This window comes from Podarcis vaucheri (assembly GCF_965113315.1).
Source record: "Podarcis vaucheri genome assembly, chromosome: 16".
Lineage (NCBI taxonomy): Eukaryota > Metazoa > Chordata > Lepidosauria > Squamata > Lacertidae > Podarcis > Podarcis vaucheri.
In genome coordinates this window covers 14384742-14399953 of record NC_138754.1, presented here as the reverse complement: position 1 = coordinate 14399953, position 15212 = coordinate 14384742, and the positions used below count along the sequence as shown (strand labels likewise).

At 46.9% G+C, this 15212-nt stretch overlaps 1 long non-coding RNA gene across 1 annotated transcript; it reads left to right on the top strand.

Annotated features, from left to right (window-relative positions):
* The first annotated feature begins 41 nt into the window (after positions 1-41).
* On the top strand, positions 42-14906 carry LOC309520884. Its single transcript, XR_014214460.1, has 3 exons — positions 42-538; positions 831-916; positions 14643-14906. It is a non-coding gene; the product is annotated as an uncharacterized lncRNA (long non-coding RNA).
* Positions 14907-15212: the final 306 nt, after the last annotated feature.

Here is a 15212-nt window from a genome sequence, read left to right as displayed (position 1 = left end):
CGCGGTGAGGAAGGGGGGGAGTGGGGGAGGCAGCCAAAGAAACGCTGCACCGAATTAGGAGATGAAGCAGAGACGTTTCTGTTGGAATCACACCTCGGCAGCGTCTGAGCCCAACGCCTTCTCTCCTCTGTTCCTCCCATTCCTCCAGCTCAGACTTAGATATTCACTCTGGCGCTGGAGTCTCGCTTTTCTTTCTTCCCTTCTCACGAAAAGGACTTGCTGTCTCAACTCTTTCACAGGCTTTCATTTTATTCTGGCTTTCGAAACTTCCCTTCCATATTTTTTCCTTCCCTTTGTGTTTCTTTCTGGGTTTCCTTTCTCAAAACCATTTGCTATGTATTCTTTCCCCACTCACTCACTCATTCATTGATTTGTTCATCCTTTCTTCCACCTTTCCCTTTTCACACATGCACAAAAAAACCCTCAATGTACCTTTCCAATCTCTTCACTGCTGATCTAAAACAGAAAACCAGGGAGAAAAAGTCAGGTCAAAATCGTGGGCTTAGACCTGAATTGCATGAAAAGCAAGTTCAAAAAGGTGTGTTTGGGTTGGGCTCTCAGCCTGATTGTCTTTCATCTGTGTGTGTGTGTGTGTGCGCGCGCGCTTATTTCTCTGAGTGTACATTTCATTTTAGTGTCTTTAAGAAAGTGTACCTTATGTGGTCTTTTACTAATTATAATGACAATAATAATACAAACATTGATCTGTGGGGAATCATTTCAAGCTGTTTTGTTTTTCTTTTCTTTTCTTGTTCCCCCTGACTTTTTTTTCTTTGCCTAACATAATTCTCACTGTTTCGTTTTGGTTTTCTTTCCCATTTTCTTTTTAGTAAAGAAACCTTGTGCTAAGCACACCTTTATATAGGATTTCTCTCCAGGAATTCTGGCTTCTCTCCCATACAGCAATCACTAGTGGGTGAGTTTCTTTTCCTTTTCTTTTTTTGTTATAAAAAAACTTCCTCAACAATAAATACCGGTAAGTCAGGTCTTAAATAACACCTTCTTATATGAAGGCCAAAAATAGACTTCGAGAAAGAAAAGAGAGTGGTGCCTTTTTTTGCTTCATGGTTGCCTGAGCAACGGACTGAAAAGTGACAGCTCTCTGTCTCCCATTTTGGGGTGGTTCTTTTTCTTTCTTTCTTTTCTTCCCCCACCCCAAGAGGTAACCTAAATTAGGTACCTTTCTTTTGCATAATCTCTCACTCCATATAAGGAAAAGAAGCTGATATGGTGGGAGGAGAGTAACTCTTTCTAGCCTGGATGCTTTTTCACCTGTTCTGCTCAGGGATAGCTCTTGCAAGCTGTCCTTCCTTGGGGCTGGATCCTCTGCTTCAGGAAGAAAACCCATTGGGGCCGCGTCTCGAAGGGGTCCCTGTGTTTGTGTGTTTTGTTTAAATCTTCTTCGATTCCGTGCTTTTTGTTTAAAAAAGACAGAGGAAAGCACAACTGAAATAGGCTCAGTCATGGTGGCTCCAAGAAACAGGATTTTCACTGTTATGCAATGATAGCTTTCTGCAATGCAGACAGCCTGTTTATGCAATCCAGTTAACCAGAGACAACAACTCCTGAAAAGTTCTTTCAAACTCTGTTGGATTTTTACATGTTCAATGTATAGTGTGTCTGGAAGGGTGGAGGTGGAGGGTGCATGTTTAATCAGAGGCTGAAATGACCTGAAAGAAATTTCCTAAGTATCAGCAAGATCAAAGACCCATTGGCTCCTTCCCTTCCCAGGATAAGTGATCACAGTAGTGATCACTTACCAGTAGATCATTTCCCAGGAGTGACAAGGGGCATTACTTCTCAACTGCAGAGCTGTCTGGAGGGCAGGGTTCCTTAGAGAGCCACGGTGACTTGCGGATAACTTAGGAAACTCCGCTCGCTTGACATTTTTTGGCTGCAAAACAGGAGCTGTTGGCTCGGGTTAGCAGCCCTGGGTGGAAAAATGCTGGATCCCTTGAAATCTGTATGGCAGGGCTGGGGAACCTTTTCCAGCCCAATTCCTTTTGTGTGGCCATATGCCAATGGGAAGCACCAGAGGCAAAATATGGCAGAGCAGCAAACATGAACTCTACCAGGGTACAGTAGACTACCTTCTCTCTACACAAACACACACGCACACACATGCTCCATTTGACCCTCCATCCATCCATCCAGGCAGGCAAGAGGAATCAGTGCAAATTTAAGAACACATTACAGCCAGGCCAAAACTCACAAAGGGTGTGTGGAGCTTGATCAGTGAGTCATGTGACCTGGGGAAGGACTGTGACCCAGGGTAAACCCTGATGGCCAGACAGAGAGGACTGGAGGGTCACATTCAGCACCCCCACCTCTGGGCCTAAGGTTCCCCTCCCCTGCTGTATGAAGTGACTTCATCTCCATGGCAGCCTGGATCTCTCCAAGAGCCTTAAGGGCTAAGTATCAACAAGTGGGATGATAACCAGTGGCTTTAGGGCAGAAGCCCAGTAAAGTAGATCCCGTGAGGATCATGAATAGGAAGCACACTTAGGCTTTACTAGGCTGTTGGGGGGGGGGGCTCTTCATTCTTCCTTTAATTTGCTAATGTATATACCCAGAAAGTAAACAGCTGCCTTGTTTGGGGGTTGGCCTCATTTTGCTTCCAAACCAACAGGGCAATGTCAGGTGGACAAATGTCTAAGCAGGTACAACAATGGGGACCAGCAACAAAATGTGGCCACGTGAAGTGCTATTGTTTGGGGTTTCAGCCAGCCATGCCTCCTCCAGGTTACTCCATTCCATCCCTTCCTCCAATTCCCCATCCTCAACCCGCTCCCTCAACCACCATTCTGTGCCCAGTAAGAGGACTCAGCCCTCTCACTGGGCTTTTGAGTCGTCCCCTTAGAAGGGGGTTCCCCATCTCAAGGAGACGGGGTTGTCCTTCTGCAAACTTTGGTGTTCTCCCAAGCCTGCTTGAGACCCACACCTGGAGAAGGAGTTTGCCATTAGTATTGTTGCGTGCCACCCCAATCCCCAAGGGGCGCGAAATCCCAGGGGTTGCAGATGCTTACCCAGGGTTCGTGTTTACTTTGGAATGAGGGATAGTGGAGACTGTGGTGTCTTTATGATATATGGTTTTCTTTACACATATATACAACCTGATTGAGGGGCTCACAGCATTAACACCCCAAAGGGTCTTGTTTCTTCCATCGCCGCAGCCCTGGATTCAAAGGGGGAAAGTCAAGAATGAAAGAGAAAGAGAGAAAGGAGAGAAAGAGGAGGGGGAAAACAAGGGAAGGGGAAAGCTTTTAAAAAATGGAAAGGAGGAAAGGATATAGGATATGAATCCACTGTGTTCTTTCAACGTTCTTTTAGATGCACAGTGTTATAAATAGGCCCTGGGAGTCCCCGGCTTTTCACCGTGGGGGTTTTCCTGCCAGCATCCTGTTTCCTCAAGATGGGTCCTTTCCACAGCTCTACGGCTGGGATCCCCTCCTGAAGCAGCCCTGAGCTTGAGTGGGAAGGACTTGGGAGAGCAAATAGAGTCTGTGGATGCAGGCAAGGGTGTCAGAGCCCTGGATGAGAGGAAGTAGCGGCTGTCTGCGATGGAAAGGCATCTACTCCTGCAGGAACAACTGAGCCTCCTGGGTGCTTAACCCACGAGGAATCTAAGGCTGTGCCTGCACACATTTAAAGCACATTCCCCACAAAATAATTATGAGAACTGTACTTTGATAAGAGTGCTGAGAATTGTAGCTCTGTGGGGGATAAATGACAGTCCTCAGGATTCAGGGAGGTGAGGGATGTGCTTTGAACGGATGTATGGTGCATATTCTGGCTGCATTCAGACAGCTCGTGATCTTTCATCTTTCACATGGTGCAAAAGTCATTTCTGTACTTATATATCTGCTTAAGCTGCATGTGCAAGTTATATTTGCAATAGTTACCTGCATATTTTTTTTATGTAACTGGGCTGTAGGTGCAAGTTATAGGTGCAATAGTCACCTATCAGGTTATCTCAGCTAACACACTTATGCGCTCAGACGGAACCACTGACTTAGCAGGTGTACCACAGTAGCTGATGGCCCTGAGATTTAACTTGCACCTTGAGACTTCCAAGAATGAGCCCCACAAATACTTTTTATTTTTATTTGCCTCCAATCTGTCCTAAATAGGATCATACCACATATTTCTATAATGCCATTGCAATACTGGCAGGTGTATATTTTATCCTATTCCTATCAAATCTGTGCACGCTGGGTCAATGTTCAATATGTCCAGCCCACCATGACTCCAAAATCTCTTTCCTGGCTAGTTACCACCAATTCAAACCGCATCAGAGAAGTTGGGGGTCTTTGCTGCACGGTACATCACACTTAGGAGGAATTCACTCTAGACATTTAAGGCAGAATGGTTATTATTTGTTCACTCACTTTCCACAGGACGGCATCATCCCATTTCTGTCTCCCTGCCACTTCTTTCATCTTTTTTTCCTGACTTTCTCCAGTGAGTGTCCAGTATTGACTGCACTGACTGGCAGCGGCTGTCAAGCAGGATCCTTTCAAAGACCTGCAGGGAGATGCCAGGGGCTAAACTTGGGTGCTGTGGCTCAAGCCTCTCCAAGCCTTTGACCCAGAAGCCCTACTCTGGGCTGCACATACGAACTGGGTCAGGCAAGGAGGAGCTCCCTCACTGCATGCAAAAGGTCCCGGGTTCAACCCCTCCTATCTCCAGGTAGGACTGGGAAACAAAGACTTGGCCTGAAACTCTTGGGAGATGCTGCCCATCTTCTTTTCCGCTGCTCTGGAGGGAAGGACATGAAGTAACGGATCCAAATCCCAAGAAAGGAAATTCTGCCTAAAGGCATGGCCAAACTTGGCCCTCCAGATGTTTTGGGATTACAATTCCCATCATCCCTGACCACTGGTCCTGTTCGCTAGGGATGATGGGAGTTGTACTCCCAAAACATCTGGAGGGCCAAGTTTGGCCATGCCTGGAACTTTAGGAATAACATTGTGATGGTAAGAGATGTTTGACAGTGGGAACAGACTCCCTTGGAAGCTGGCGGACTCTCCTTCATTGGTGGTTTTTAAGCAGAGGTTGGAGGCCATTTGTCATGGATGCTTTGGCTGAGATTCCTGCACTGCAGAAGGTTGGATTAGATGGCCTGCAGGGTCCCTTCCAGTCCTACAGTTCTATGATTCTACAAGTAGAGAATACTGAGTTAGATAGACCCAAGGGTCTGCTGCCTGGTGGCAAATGCTCCAGCAACCCAGACAGCTGCCCACTCCCACCCTGGCTTGCCTTCTTACTTGCAGCCAGCCCAGGAAATGGTCCTGCCTGCCTGCCAACTTCCTCCTCCTGGGTCTCAATTTCCCCTATTTGGAAATCAGCAGGGAGGAGGATAGGGACAAAGCCTCTCATTGGCTCTAGCGCCACCTACTGACGGGCTCCCTCCCTCCCAACCAGTCCTAATGGGCTCCACCCACCACTAGCTCCGACTTTATATTAGGCCACTTGCTATGTTTTTATGCTACAAAGCCCCAAACACGTGGTTTTTTTTGGGGGGGTGGTGCTCATATATAACCAGGACTCGGCTTGAGCACAAATGCTGGGTGAAGTTATGCCCGGTGGCAGGGCTGTTTTTCTTTGTCCCTAAACCCAGTTCCGGGTGGAGGTGTGCGCGCGCGGCGGGGGAGGGGGAAAGAAAAGGGGGAAGTCCCAGCAAGGCGGAGGAGAGTCTGCCTAAAAGGGTGGCAGACAAGCAGTCCGATTTGCTAACAGCTTAGCCTAAATCTAAGTGAATCACATAGCATTGTGACAGTGACTCACTGCCCTTCTAGCATCCACTCTGTGGGGTTGGGGAGGGAAAGGGAAGAGGGGTTATGGTGAGGATTTGAGGTGGGGGGGCCAGTCTTGCCGATGACTGCAGAGCCACTCACCACCCCATTGCTTGCCAAAGCCTCCCCTCCTCATTCTTTCCCCCCACCCCACATACCTCCCGAGCACCCCTGCTCAGGTCTCTCAAGAACCTTCCTGGGCCTCGCCCCTCCCACCCTTCACCTCTTTGCTGCTAATTTGAGTTCTGAATCAAGAAGCTAAAAACAGCAACCCAGCGGCTAAATATAGCCAGCCTGGAGTGCGCACACACGCTGGCGCTCCTTTGCTTTGCAATTCAGAGCCTGTAATGCACAGTCCCTCTGCTGCAGCGTGTGGGGGCGGCCAACAGCGTCGCTCATCATTGCGAAGACTGCAGTGGGGGGAGAGGGAGGAAGGAGAGAGAGAGAGAGCAAAAGCGGGGGCGGAGGCATCCAAGCTGTACTTTTACCCCAATAAGGGATGATATAAATATCTTTTGGCTCAGAGAGCTGTTTGTAACAGAAATGGCACAGATGCATTCAGATACCCTGCCACCTATAAAACAGGGGGCGGGGGGGGGGAGAGAGGTACTGAGCATGTATGTAAAAGGCAGCCTGCACATCATAGAATCATAGAGTCAGAAGGGACACTGAGGATCATCTACTCCAACCCCTTTTGATGCGGGAATGTTAAGCTGCCCCATAGGGGATTGCACCTGCAACCTTGGCGTTATCTGCACCATTCTCTAACCAACTGAGCTATAGGGCCAAATCATGCTTTGACAGGCTGCACATATATCCTTTTCTTCTTCTTTCTTCTGTGATCACTTGTAGCCGAGTAAGATTGTCTTCCATAAACATGGTTTTAACAGTCAGTCCGTAAGTGACTGTGGAGGCCAATTCTGGATCCACACATCCTTCTACAGTGGGGACATAAGTTTCCAGGCAGGAGCTGATCACGGTGTGGATTTGCCAAGCGTGCCTTTGTCTTAGCACGTTTCTCTCTTGCATCCTGAGTTCGAGTGTCTTCAAAGCCCATGACACCTTTGGTAAAGGCTGTTCTCCAACTGGAGCGCTCGCAAGCCAGTGTTTCCCATTGTCGGTTGTGCAGTTGTCCCAGTTGTGCAAGCTGTTGGCTGTAGGAGTGCCAGGGATGCTGTACCAGCACTGGACACTGCCCCCCACCACCACGTGCATAGGATTGTAATGCAACCCCAAAGTGTTGCCTTATGCCAAGTCTTGCTATTGGTCTATCTAGCTTAGTATTGCCAACACTGGCTGGCAGTGGACCTGGGGGATTCGGGCAGCAGGCGCTCCCAACACTACCTGGAAATGCCAGGGTTTGATCCTGGGCCCCTCTGTGTGTGTGCTGTGCTATGGTCTTTGCCCTAAGCAAAGAAGAAGAAGTAAGTTTCTAGTCCTCAACGTCCTGGATGAAGGTCTGATCCAGTTTGTTATTTTCTACTCTGACTGGCAGCGGCTGTCCAGGTTCTTGGGAAGAGAAAGTCTTCCCCACCAACCATTCCCTGACCATTTTTACAAACAGGAGATGAAAACCGTCTGCATTGAAAGCAGGTGCTTCAGCAATGAACTAAAGACTGCAGTTTCCACTCATAATTTCCCTGCCAATGTTTGTGACCTGCTCCCATTGGAATGGTCTGAGAGGTAATCCATGGGGGTTCTCCTCTCCCGGGGAGAGGGGCAGAGTGAGTCTGCTAGGAGGCCAGGAGAAGAGGCCTTTTCTTTCTCCGGTGGTGGCGACTGAGCCATTGTTGATACGCCACATTCTGGTGCTAGTCATTGCACAGGCGGTGACAGAGGAGGCCCATAGGGTCATATTATCTAATCCTCTGCCAGATCCTCCAGTGGAGGTTTTTAAGATGAGGATGAAACCTATCAGGGATTGTTTCGCTGCGATTTCTGCATTGCAGGGGATTGGACCAGGGGGTCTGTACAATTCTATGATTCTATGTAAAATCAAGGCTGTAGACATAGCCATGCAGTCTCCTTAGCTATTACTTAACAGGGTTTTTTTATATATATAAAAATGTGGTGGCGCTCCCCTCCTTACATAGCCAAGGACAGTGTTCAAAACTTAAAATAAATTCAAAAGCAAACATTGTGAAAGGAGGCAGGAGGAGGAGGAGAGATTCCCAGGCCAAGAGTTCAAACCGTGCATCCTTGCGCCCAAAGCAGCAGCTGAATATTTCACTGACAAATTACTGGAAAGCACCAGGGCTTCTTTAATAGTAACAGCAAATGAATTGCCTCCTACCGTAGTGCAGTGGGGAATAAGAAAAGAAATCTCTCTGCTGTGTGTCTGTGTGTTTGTGTGCCTTCCTTATGTGTGGGAATGGAAGGCGATATTAATTAACAGAAAGGGGATGGGAAGAGGAAAAAGTGGGAAGGCAGTGAAATTAATTATGAGGGGAAATGGGGGATAGAAATTCATTTATAAGCATGGAAGGGAATTGAACTTAGTTATGCAGGAAAGGGTTGTGCAAATGTGTTCTTATTGCTGCTTAGTGAATTACACCAGTTACAAAGTGAGGAATTAATAATCAAGTTTCTTGGTGAATCATTAAAAGGGTTAATAATACAACTGAGTATAGTACATAAAAAGGATACTTTTTCATTTCCCCCCTCTTTGGCCACACCCATTTTGACACGCAGCCACTAGGGGGCTGCCTCTAGGTCTGTGCAACCCTTGAGCCCCCAAAAGGTTAGGCACAGTGTGAAGGTGTTTGAGTGCAACATGGGCCTTTGCAGCAACAGACCTACATCCACCCATCACCGCAGGGTGGGAGCAGGGTGGAATCACTTCCTGCATGTGTGGTGAGAAGGACCACATTGAAAGAAAAAATAACAGTCCCGGGGAATTTTGATAAAGAAAAGAGATTGAGTGAATACATATCATGAGTGTGAATTTGGTGTTAAAATTTGGTGCCCCCCCCCCGAAGCCTGAGGGCCAAATGCAGCCCTTTAGACCTCTCTCTCAAAACTTTGCACAGGCTACATCTGCTCAACCACATGTTCCCTCCCCGGGCTGCACCCCTCAACACCCCTTACTTTGCACCCTCCTTGAGTGGTTTTGCTGGCTTGAATATATACAAAATTCAAGGTGTGTGTGTGTGAATCCTGCAGGCATGTTAACTTGAATAGGACAATACCTTTGGGGGGGGGGTTTGCCTCCAGACTGTCGACATTTTGCAGGAATCAAGTGCACACTGTAAATTTAAAGTGGATTTATGCATTCTGTTTCTCTAAACCACAGAGCCTAGGGCTTGCCGATCAGAAGGTCGGCGGTTCGAATCCCTGCAACGGAGTGAGCTCCTGTTGCTTGGTCCCTGCCTACCTAGCAGTTTGAAAGCACGTCAAAGTGCTAGTAGATAAATAGGTACCACTCCAGCGGGAAGGTAAACGGCGTTTCCGTGCACTGCTCTGGTTTGCCAGAAGTGACTTAGTCATGCTGGCCACATGACCCGGAAGCTGTACGCCGACTCCCTCGGCCAATAAAGCGAGATGAGCGCCGCAACTCCAGAGTCAGCCACGACTGGACCTAACGGTCAGGGGTCCCTTTACCTTTAATGCACTCTGTTTCTCTCCCTAATAAATTTACTTTAAACAACAACAACTCAGACTTTTTGCAGTTAGGAAAGTGGCAGAGAAATGCACTGCAAAATGTGGATGGATAAAAAGTTAAGAGGAAGATGTGTAACCACCATGCAAGCAAATGCAGGGTGGTTGCTTATTGTTGCATAACTGCCCCGTCAATAAATCAGGACGAATGCTCACTAAAGAGCAGGCATCGTCTAACCTCTGTGAAAAAGAAACCAGGATGAATAAGCTAGGGTTGCCGTATACCCCAAAGTGAAAAATCTGGACAAAGTTATTGAGCTTTTTTCTGGCAGCCTGTCTGTAGGAGTCTGGAGAGAGCGAGGGTAGCATCGGCAAGGCTGGCACCAAGGGCGTCTGCTAGTGCCCATATCCCAATAGTGGGCCCTTTGCCCTGGTACTTGGCCCTCTCAAGTTAGCAAACTAAGGAGGAGTAACCCCTGCATCCCCTGTCCATCCCACCCCCTCTCTCCCTGGGAAGTGGGGTGGATTGGGCCCCAGAGAAATGGGACAGTGAACAGGCAGCAACAGCAGAGAGGAGGTAGAAGAGGCAAGCATCTCATTCCAGGGCCCTGAAAAAGATGGAACTGGCACCACGCACCACGTTTACACTGTGGTCATTCTGCTGTGTCGAACACTGGAGAAGATTTTTGCACAGGAGTAGGGAACTTTTTCCAGACTGGGCCACAGCCTACATGCCAGTGGCGGGCAGAGCCAGGAATGCTAATATTACCTTTATATAAAAGCAGGCTTCTCTACACCACTCACACACCCCTCCCTGTTCTCCATCCCCACAAGCAAGAGGCATTCTCAGAACATCCCGGCCAGCCAGGCACAAACATTTGGGGTGCAACATAGGGCCAGTGAGCGGTGTGGCCTAGCAAAAGTCCCCAGGACCAGATACAAAGACCTGCGTTCCCCTTTCCCTGCTGCTAGGGAGGAGTCCCCACTCAAGACTGAGCACATCACGCTGATCATTTACCCTCGACCAGCCCTTAGCAATGGGAACCTGACACTGAAAATATCTCTGTGTCCAAGTTATCAGCCTCCCTGCTGCGCAGTGATTGGAAGCGGGGGGGGGGGGGGCACAGATCCTGCCACATCTTGAATTTTACACAGCTGCTGCAAGGTTTGGGAGACACCTGAGCAAAGTGTCCTCTCAGTTTATTTGTTTTTTGATATATATTTCCTCTTTGTTTGGGGAGGAGCACAGGGGAAAGTGGGGGGGGGGGAGCAAGAGGCATGGCTTCCATCCTATATCGTATATCCCAGTTGCTGAATTGTTCACTGTTGTTGGACCAATGTGTTTGACGGTGCTCCTCACTGCCTATTTTAATTTCATTATTATTACCGAAGAGGCAACAGCCCTTCTGATCCATTCTGGCAAAGCATCATCGCCGCTGTGCCAGCACTGAGGGAATTGGCTGCTGCAATGTGTATTAATTTAATCTAGGAAACGGGCTGCGGGGCAGGGAGAAAAGGAAATAATAAATTCAGTGATGGGCAAAGAGGAATAGAGGAGGAAGAGGAACATTCCAGGGGTTGACACCTTGTTACATAAAATAGCCCCCTCACTGGTACGGCCTTGAATCTGTTGCTTTTAATAACCCAGGAGAACAAGCTATTTATATTCTTCCACCTAGCCAGGACAAAAAAAATATAATGTAAAGTGGAGGGATGGAAGCCATCTAGAAAAAAATATGTGTTTTTCAATCATGTTTTCAACAGGGAGATTGCATACAACAGAGGCATTTGGAGAGAGAAGCAGAGGAGGAGAGAGAAACCAATTATCTGGGCCTATATTTGGGTCACTCGTATGTCCGGATGTGAAAATGGCTATCGTCATGGGGTCCTTTTGCCGAACTGTCTTTGCCCCTCACTACCGCTGGCCTGGTGACCCACATATGAAATTTGTGTCTGAGATTGGGAGAAACTGTAAGGCTATCCAATCCAACCCTCTTCCGGAAATCAGGACAGTTCTCCTGTTAGCTCCTGCCTCGTAACTGCCTAATTTCCAATACGATTTGGGCTCAAATCCCTGCAAGGTGTTGTTGTTGTTTCCTAATACCAGCTATGTAGAAACCAGGCAGTGTTGCTCAGAAGAGACCAGCGGGGGTGGCATGGCACTCTGCACATGCTTAGTTCAATCCTGTTCTTTCCCGTGATCCAATGCCGAGCTTTTGCACATGAAAGATAATAATAATAATAATAATAATAATAATAATAATAATAATAATAATAATCTGGCTGGGTTTCCCAGATGCAGATCTGATCATCACAATCCGGCCTGCCATCAAAATGCACTTACAAGCTGAGTCAGATGAAATACAGGAATAACCCACCAACCCTATGGTCCACAGGAAAAGGCCCAAAAATGTTCCCGTTTTGTGTAGACGCCCCCCGCCATGCCCCCTTGTACTTTGCTGCGGTTCTGAAATCTATTTATATTTCATCCCACCTACCCACTTCATTGCCTTCTCTCCCCCCCCCAATCTCCTTTTGCAAGGTGGGGGCCAGAAAGAGTGTGAGGAGCGTATTGGAGCTTGATCCCCCGTCTTCATCGAAAATATCTCAGCTGTTGCCATGGTGACCCACCCACGGCTTCACCAAAAAGGACAAGGAGCTTCACAAGAGAGGGAGGGAGGGAGAAGCAGCTTTTTATAGAAAGAAGTGTGTGTATCTGATGGGGTGGGGGAAGCAAACCTGGAGAGGGGGGGTTCAAGCCCCCCCCCTCCAGAAAGAGTTTAGGGTTCACAGTGTTCCTGTCAACAAGGCCTGTGCATGTTCCCTGTGAGGGAGGAAAAATTTGTGCCCACCGGTGCTGAAAATACACGGCTCCTCTCAACTGATGTAGAATTTTGCACAGAGACCGACTCCCCCCCCCCCCGGCTGGGCTGTGGTAGCTTTCAACATCAGCATGGGACAGGCAGAAATCCAACAGGTGCTGCATCTTCCAACTCAGGGGGAACGTCGCATGTTGCAGCTGTTACCTGTCACATCACTGTTCGGATGGGTTGGCAGTTTGCTGGCAGGTTTGACTTACGTAAGGTGCGCGTGCTAGTGTTTGAAGGCCTAAACGACTTCGGGTCCAAATATCAGAAAGACAACCTCCTTCCCTACAGACCGTGTGGGGTGCTGAGATAAACCAGGCCTCCTTCTTGGGAGCTCCGCCACCCACAGAAGTTGGAGGGAAGGTGGCCACAGCCCAGAACTGTCTTGTGATATGTCCTATAGCCTGTGGACTTTAGGTTTTTTTCTCATCTAAAAGGGAAGGCGAACCTAAACAGCTGAGCATGCTCAACTAACTGACTTCTAGGAGAGAGGAAAATGTAAAACCAGCAAGAAGAGAGGATATGCAATGGAGTATCTTGGGAAAGGGGATGACTGGCACACTGCACTGCAATGTTTTGTTGCAGATCAGACTTCTCGCCTCTAACAGTAGAGATGGTTGTCATTAAGTGGGTGCCATTTTTTCAGTACCACCACAATTCTTTATTTAGGCTGGTTCCGACATATATATTACCTTACTCATAGAGCACTCCTATGAAGGAGAGTTCATCATCTTCCAGGGTAGTTTGTTGCTCTGTACCTTTGATTACTCAACTAGCAGTTGAATGTATGAATAGCCTTCACTGAAGTTTGAGTTTGGGCTTGAAACCTGAATAAATGTTATTCAAGAGACTTATATCCTGCCTTTTTTTCTCCTTTGTAAATGATATCTAAAGCAGCTGGATTTAGGCTAACCCCTTTAAAACACATTCGAAGCACATTATTTCCCTCAAAGAATTCTTGGTACTGTAGTTTACCCGTCACAAACAACCCCTCACAAACTACAGTACCCAGAATTATTCGTGGGCAGAAATGTGCTTTACGGTACAGCATGTTCACAGTCTTAGGACAAAAACAAATACGAAGATAAAATATTAAATCTTTAAGTCTATGTATTCAGCAGAATGAGTCCATTCAGAATGAACCTGTTAAGATGAAATAAATAAATGGATCTCAACATTAACAACAACAACAACAACAACAACAGCAATAATAATAATAATAATAATAATAATAATAATTTCAGATATTTAAAATCTAGCATTTTGGAAATAAAGCTCAGCTTTCAGCTCAGTCTTCTCCTCACTGTGCAAGTCTTCCACTAACAGGGAAGCCATAACACAGCTGTTATGTAGAGCAGGTGGTCAAAAAGATTATTCCCTTGGAGTCTTCTTTTTAAAATTTAAAATCTCAGGACGGATATACTGCTTTATGCTATCTCACACTCAATGCCCCTGCTTTTCACACCAAGTATTTTTGCCTGGTTGGAATGTGTCCTTGAACTCCAATCATTTTATTTTTATTTATTTTACACAATTTGTATACAGTGGTACCTCGCAAGACAAATGCCTTGCAAGATGAAAAACTCGCAAGACGAAAGAGTTTTTCGTTTTTTGAGTTGCTTCGCAAGACGAATTTCCCTATGGGCTTGCTTCGAAAGACGAAAACGTCTTGCAAGTTTGTTTCCTTTTTCTTAAAACCGTTAATACCCAGGGTGCATTGCTTGAAGAGGTGCAGTTGCGACTTCGCAAGACGAAAAATTCGCAAGATGAAAAAACTCGCAGAACAAATTACTTTCGTCTTGCGAGGCACCACTGTACTACTTAATCGTCAGTACTTTTACTTGGCTTACATAAAATGCAATAATTATGCCATGCAATAATTATGCCTCTTAGCTGCCTGGATGGAGGATAGAGACAGGTATGTGAGTGAAAGTAGCCTACTGCACAAACGTAAAATTCACACCCATTCCTCCTCCTACTTCTGCATCTGACCTCACCATTGGCCCACAGCCAACCCCCAGAAGGTTGCCAAGAAGGGTATGTAGCGCTTAGGTCCTAAAAGGGTTCTGCAACCCTGCATTACAGACTGCTCCAATCTGGTTCCATTGCAAAGTGAGTATAGCTCTGTTCTGAGTTCTGGGGCTGGGAGTGGAGTGGCTTACACCACGGCAAAACCAACAATAATTGTTGCTTCCACATCAGAGGAAGGTTCCTAAAACCGCAGCTATCCAACAGCACTGGAACAAATTTAGAGCAGTTTCTGACCTCTTTGAATGGTTCCAAGTTCTCACTGCTCAGATAGACTGCTCCTGTTCAGAAGGTGCTGTGCAAAAGACTTGCTGCCTGCTGTCCAATGCCACCTCTTCGATTTTCTCTTTCCCAGCATCCCTAATTGGCTGGTTGGAGCTTTGCTGTGAAAGACTGCAAGCAAGGACTGATAAGAAGCTGCAACAAACCCATTCCACCTGGCCTGCTGCCATTACTAAGCCTCTGAGAGAGCCAATAGCTTTTTCTCTCTCTCCTCGAAGACGTGGTTAATGGTTTCGTTCTGCAAAGAAATGTGACATTGTTTTATATCAATTCTGAGAATGGCCAGCTAAAACAAAAATATCATTTAAAAATAAAAATAAAACAAATGTCTAGTATATTCCAAGATCTCTACTGCCCATTTCATGCCCTCATCCTATGGCATAGGAGAGGCAAGCAAAAGATGGATGGGAATCAAAAGGGAAGAGGAACACAGGAGGTGGGTTACGCAATAAAAGGAAAGGTGATAAATGACACAAAAAGACAAAATGAAAAATTCAGCAAAGCCTGAACACCATGTGTCTCCACCAAGCCAAATTTGGCCCTCTAACCCCGTATGGGTGAGATCAACATTCTGCTTTAGCCAGTGGAGTACAATTCATTGGGGTGAATGGGGCAACCACCAACAGTCCCTGCCTGCCTTCGC